The sequence below is a fragment of the Labeo rohita genome, chromosome 9 (assembly GCF_022985175.1).
Source record: "Labeo rohita strain BAU-BD-2019 chromosome 9, IGBB_LRoh.1.0, whole genome shotgun sequence".
Lineage (NCBI taxonomy): Eukaryota > Metazoa > Chordata > Actinopteri > Cypriniformes > Cyprinidae > Labeo > Labeo rohita.
The window spans coordinates 26,887,346-26,893,857 of record NC_066877.1 but is presented as its reverse complement, the minus strand read 5'-3'; the positions used below and the strand labels follow the sequence as shown (position 1 = coordinate 26,893,857).

The window sequence follows — 6,512 nt, the reverse complement described above, 5'->3', positions numbered from 1 at the left end:
AGGAGACATATTATAACCTAAGCGCAAGTAAAAACTTGCTTTTTTTTTTTTCTTGTTTTTAACCTCTAGCAAATACAGAAGAGAACCAAAAGGCAGAAATTCAACCCATGAAACTGTATTAACCTAAAATTGCCTTGAATTTATCTGGAATTTTTTAACACACTTTACATACACTGAGTGAACCTCGATACCCACGACTAAACCTGCACAGGATGTACAATGAACTTCATGCTTCAGGTAGCACATTTGTTTTTCTTTTGTCATTATGTGCCCTGACAGTATGTACAGTGTATTTCATGTCATCAACTAAATCTTTGAATCTTGCTTTCATTTTGTAAGCCTAATTAAAATGATTTATTTTGGTTATATTATTTTTCTGTTTCATTGGGTGACTGATTTGTTTTCTTGTTTCAGTGTCCAGTGTTTAACTTTAAAAGTTAAAGCTTGTTTTTAACAACAATTTAGTTTGATGAAGTCATTTTGTATTTACTTTTTAATGTGCAACTAATGACCATCATGAACATGATGAGAATATAAATACAAATCTGCTGAATTTAATTTTAGTCATCCGATAAGTCCAGTTACAGACTAAATTGTGTACTGAAACTAAATGATGCTGGCACTCACCTGAGAATCCTCATTTGGGACTGAGCTTAAGTCTATGTCTGGGACACTCTCCGTTTTACTGGCACTAAATATATTATGATCTTGTAGGACTGTGGAAACCATTACAGAATGAATGAGGTAATTCATGGATGGCTGAAACCTAAAGAAGAGAGAAACGTAGACAGCAATGTAAAAAAAGAAATCAAATAAATAAAGACATAAAAGTAAGGTAGGGGAGAGGGTTGCAGAGGAGGGGGGCGTCTAACGGTTTCCCCTCTACTTCAAACAGTGCTCTTTAAACCATGGAAAGTTAACCAGCAGCTTCTGAACAAAAGCAACTGATTGCTATCTGAGGATACTTCTACAAATCAGAAAGCTGATTGTAGGGTAAACAAACAATGCGGCCTCAAAGAACACAGTTGAACACATGTAAACGGTGACCTTATTAAATTGTTCAAAGCAAATCAGCTTTTGTTTATTTTCCACAAGATCACTTTTATAAATATTTGTGGGTGAGAAAATGATCTCAGCCTAATTTTATAATTGTTTGCCTAGTTTTTACTGTGGTGAAAAGTTATCAATTATTGATTAAACTGATTTTTTTTTCTGTATGCAGTAAAAATAGGACAATTTCTTAAACCATTTTAAATGGTGACCTTATTAAAGTGTTCAAAGCAAATCATCTTTTGTTATTTTTTTACTACATTTTTGTTGGTGAGAAATAATCTCTGTCTGTTTTATAATTGCTTGTGTCGATTTTACTGTTGTAAAAAGTTTATTTTTTTTATTTATTTGTTTCACCTGATTTGACATATATATATATAACATAGCACAAATTCTTAAATCACTTTAAACCTTAGATCCAACGTTTTGATTGATCTAGGCGTTAAACAGGTATGTTTCGGTTCACATCACCAAATAGTCGAGGAAAGAGTGCTTAGTGAAATGACAAAAGTTAAAAGGTTTTTTTTTGTTTTTTTGTTTTTTTAGTGTTATAAAAGAAATGCAACCCTCTTAAAGCACCTCACTTACAGTAATAAATTTTAATACCCACATCTTCAATTTACTGTAAAAGAAACAATGAAAAATGGAAGTGCACAACCTTTCATGACTAATATGACCTGCTTCATTTCCTTCAGTTATAAATTATTCATCTCAGTGAAACATCTCAATGACATTCTTATGCAGATCCTAATGACCACACTGATTCACTCTCTAAGGATGATAAAGAAAATGACAAGATGATTAGTGGCATTGGTTTCGCTGACTGTATAGCTACTTACTGAAATTATTGCTCAGAGTTGTTGTTGGGGTTTTTTTAATGTAATGATCTATCTTAAAATTGTATCTGATATGTGTTGTATTGACATAAAAGATGGATTTCAATAATGTGTGATCTTCTCAGCATTTACAAAAAAAGTTCTTGACTGACATCACCAGCTCTCTCCACAGTTCTGACAGGATTCCAACTAGGTCAGTGGTGTATTTCTCTCTCTGGTCAGTAGAGGACGCCCAAGAGAAGAATTACTGCCATTTAAACTGATGCCCACCCTGAATCTTATTTTAATCTAAAAATCAACTTGCCTGTAATATTTATGACTCATTTCTCACCTTCTTCCTCCCCATAAGAAACGTGTTTGAATAAATATATTTAAAACGAAAACTATATAGCGTAATATAGGCTGAGGAACTAGTGAAGAGGTGTAAGGATGTGTAAGGACAGCAGCCCAGCAGTGGTCATTACATGTAGAATACCTAAAAATAGACCAAATAATCATAATAAAGGCTTGTAATGTTAACACCCACAATACTTCGTTATAACACAAGATGTGTGTATATTATAACATGTCACGGGATTCAGAATAACATGTTTAATACTAGTTTCCCTTCTTCACTGCGTTCCTGTAGATACCTAAATAGTGGAGATCATGCCAAACGTATTTTAAATGCAGTGATAAGGCGTCTAATCGATTACCGAGTGGCACTGATAGATCCGTTTCTCTGAGTCAGCCGGTCGCTGCTGTCCGTTCTGAAGATGGAGGAAGCAGGCGAAGGGAATCACTATTGCTGCGCGTCTATCGCACTGCAGTGGATACACAGCATTTAGAGACGCTGTCAGGAGCTCCATATCAGATGAGATGGATGTGTGTCACCCCGTGCATTGCTAAAGGTGAGCTGAAACGTCCGTTTCAAATGTTGAGGTTTTCCTAATGTGTTCATGCTTCTGTGCGTTCTGTGTTTTGGCAGGTCCAGGACGCGTCCGGATCAGGGTGCGAATTATGGGGGAGTTTGACCCCACCAATTTCATGAGGGTTGAACTCCTCAAAACAGGTTAAAGATAAAAGTACGGGGTCTTAAAGTTGTTGTTATTTTTACATGTAAGTATACGTCCGTTTCAGCAGCGTTTTAACGCAACGTTTTAGTAAAAAGTTGTATTACAAGTTACAAGTGCGTACGTCACAAGTTACACAAGTGCGCAAAATGTATTGTTCGCGAACGGAAATTAACCATACAGCTAATTGAGTTAACCGTAGCAACAGGTGCTTGCTTGCATCTGTCCCGCCTAAATCATAAATACTGTAATTATGACTTGAATATTTCGTACAGGGGCCTGCTATTGTAAACGTTTCGTCGCTAACAGTGTGTGAATTGTTGAAATTTAAGGGAATAATAATAATAACAATTATTATTATTGTTGTTGTTTTTGTTTCTGTTGTTTTTTCGAAAAAACGTTGGGCAGTCAATTGAGATTTAAGTTTTGGCGCCTCTAGCGCACAAACAGATAATAGTGAACTTTACATTTTTTAAATTAATATAAAATATATATTTCTTCTAATAAATAAATACATAAATGCCTATCGTACATATTAAAGAAACTGTTGTTATGGTTCATTTTTCAGGCGAGGGCGATTGGCAAACATAGGCTGAATAAGTAGCGCACTCAAGTAACTTGTAATCTAACTTCGTAGTTTAAACTGCTTTTGAATCCTATACTTACATGGTAAAAAGTAGCTACGTGCTTTTAAGACCCCATCCTTTGGTTTTCATAATTAACACCATAATCCTCCATAATTCGCACTTTTATCAGTTTTTATGACTCGTGTTTGTAAATAAATGAATGAATCATTCCCGCGTTCATTGCGCATTAGAAGTCGTCGTGACGCCTCTGCCAAGAGTGTGTTTTTAAAATGATGTGAATTAGCCTACTATCGGTGTATGTGTCACATGAATACTGATACACTTAGCTGCACATGAAGCATATAGAAAACACGCACACAGTCATCCCACAACCTTTGACGGAGTGTCAGACAGGTGGAAATATTGGGCTCTAAGCCTGTTGTAGGCAGTTCCCATCATTTCCTTATTTATGGCTTAATTCCCTTGGAACCGGTGGATCCAGTTGAGTATTCGCCCCAGCCTGACATCGATTGACCCAGGTGTTGAACAGGCACAGGTTTCACTTCACTATGTCAAAGCAGTTTCAGATCAGAGGAAGAAATCTAATAGTCGGGGGAAAAGCGCTTAGACGCGTGTGAAATGGAAAAGCTGACGGGCTTGTTCGGCGCAAAGGAAGTCACCAAATCATACAGACCCAAGCTTGCTTCCTAACTTTTTTCTTCTTTTTTTTTCGTTTTGGTGCAAGATCGTCCCCTGTTTGTGACCAATATGAACTCCAGTTGAACATGACAGTCATCAGAGGACTTCATCATCACAGTAGAGACTGAAAAGCCTCTGTCATTGGAAATAATCGATTGTTTTTTACGCAAGGATTTCTTTGGACACTTATTTGCGTTTTCACAGGGGGGAGACCAAACACAAAGGTAAACGTTTTATCTTTTATTGTTTATACCTCGTAGAGTCTTGTAGTTCAATTAAATTCAGGAAAGACTTTTTTTCTATATGACAATGCTGATAGATAAATACCTATTTTTTTGACATTGTGTATTAATACTGCTACATAGCTAAAGTGACACGTGTATGTAAAATCTTTATTAATATCCTTTTATGGGTCAATGATGTGACGCTAATTTTTGTCTGAATCTAATGACTTCATCAACACTTCTTCAGTGCACGTCCTCTGTGATGATGTTTTAGCGTCTTAATTAAAAGCATTTTGATACTTTTTTCTTTCTTTCATTTTAGTTTTTATTTTTTTGGGAGGAGTGGGCTTAAAGGCAAAAAATGTCTAGATAGTGTAACTGTTCGGGGATTGTAAAAATAAAAAGCGTCGTAAGAAGTGTTATTAACATTCTTGAAATTGTTGGTGTAATTAGTTCTGTACATCTTTTATTAGTATTTATTAATTATTAATATTATTATTAAAAACATTCAATTATTTATTAATAAAAAAATAATAATATTGTTTTTAAAATAAAGTCAGTGTGGCATAACCAACATGCAGGAAGCCATTTTGTTTTCATGTGACAACCATAAAACAGAGACCCCTGTAGACCCTCATGACTGTGTGATTATTATTTTTTCACATATTTTGAACTTTTTATGAAGATATTTTGTTTTGTGTGAGTCAGATAGAATAACCCTAAGCAAACGTCTTGATATTCCTCAGAAATGTTATTTTTTTTTACTTCGACTTTCGAGAATATACATTTAAGCTTTAAATGTTATAAAGCATCAGTGAAAATAATGATGTGGTGTCGAAAAGTATTTTAGTAGTGTTTACTCTGGTTATACCACATGACAATTTTAAAGTCATTAAATTGAATTTTTCATAAAAGAATGATATTTATTTTTTAACGCGTGAAACCAACATGAATCTGAAGTTTGCATTTCTAAGAACGAAGTGCGTGTGCCCTGCATTCAATTTTTAACAGTTCTCTTTTTTATCATTTTGGACCTTATTCGTCATTGACCCATAGAACACATATAACTTCCATTAAATCTTAAAGGAGTTTAATTATGAATTATTTTTTTAATTAGGAAACAGATATTACTTCTATGTCGTCTGTTGATATTGAGGAATTAATAGGGGTCGGCAGTGTTATGCTGTAGTACTGAATGAAGGCTGTGTGCACACGCGTGCCGTGATCAGAGTGTATATTGGGGCCCCGGGAAAAGCGCGGCACCATACATAAGGCCAACTTCACTCCTAATGCTTTGCATGACATTTAATCACTATGTCGTTGTTTAGTGCATCCGAGGGTTAATATCTTCTTCTAATCTGCTTTATTTCCATATCAAGGAGATGTAATATGTCTTGTTTATTCCAGAAACTTTGATCAGGGTCAGAGCATCCAGGTGCACTTTTGTTCAGTGTCAGATTGTTCCTCATGATTTATGGAATTTCAAGAAAGACGGTTCTTGATATTGTGTGATTCATGACTTAAGGGCTGATTTGGTAGCAAACCAGATGTTTTTAAAGTTTTTTTTAATGTTATGTGTGCACATTATAGTTATTAATGCTGTTAAGACCGTGCAGATCATTATGTAACAGTGCAGAGCAGAGAATTTATTTTATTATTCTATTAGTCAAACAGTTATTTTCTGTCTTGTGCACTTCTGCGATTTAATGAGGCACAACAGTGAATATTTACTTAATATTAAGCTACTTAATCGATATGAACTTAATAGGTTTAGAAATACTATTTGTTTGTTAGTGCTTTATGAACTAAATCACAATTAGTTAATAAACATTGTAAAGTTGTTTAATATAAAAATGTCACATTCTGTTTCCGAACCTGATCTAGTGCTTCTAAATGCCCCACTCTTAGGCATAAGTGAGGTTCTGTAACAAATATATGGGTCTATGTCAAGAAATTATATTTTTACACATGTACATGGAGCCATTTTTGCACTTTCCATCCATCAGCAAAACACAAACAACGTGTAGTAGTTCTTCTTTGTGATACAGTCCTAATAAACGTCACGGAATTTCTTATTTTATCTGT

The 6,512-nt window shown here is 34.8% G+C and overlaps 1 protein-coding gene across 3 annotated transcripts in view; it reads left to right on the top strand.

Annotated features, from left to right (window-relative positions):
• The first annotated feature begins 2,480 nt into the window (after positions 1-2,480).
• The window catches only part of ikzf2 (IKAROS family zinc finger 2), a 29,737-nt gene continuing 25,705 nt past the window's right edge, over positions 2,481-6,512 (top strand). For 2 of the 3 annotated variants that reach the window (XM_051119542.1, XM_051119540.1), the window contains exon 1: positions 3,839-4,427. The gene's annotated coding sequence lies outside the window, so the exon portion shown is untranslated. Of the gene's footprint in view, positions 2,777-3,838; positions 4,428-6,512 lie in introns of those variants that run through there. The other variant, XM_051119541.1, reaches the window with a different exon arrangement.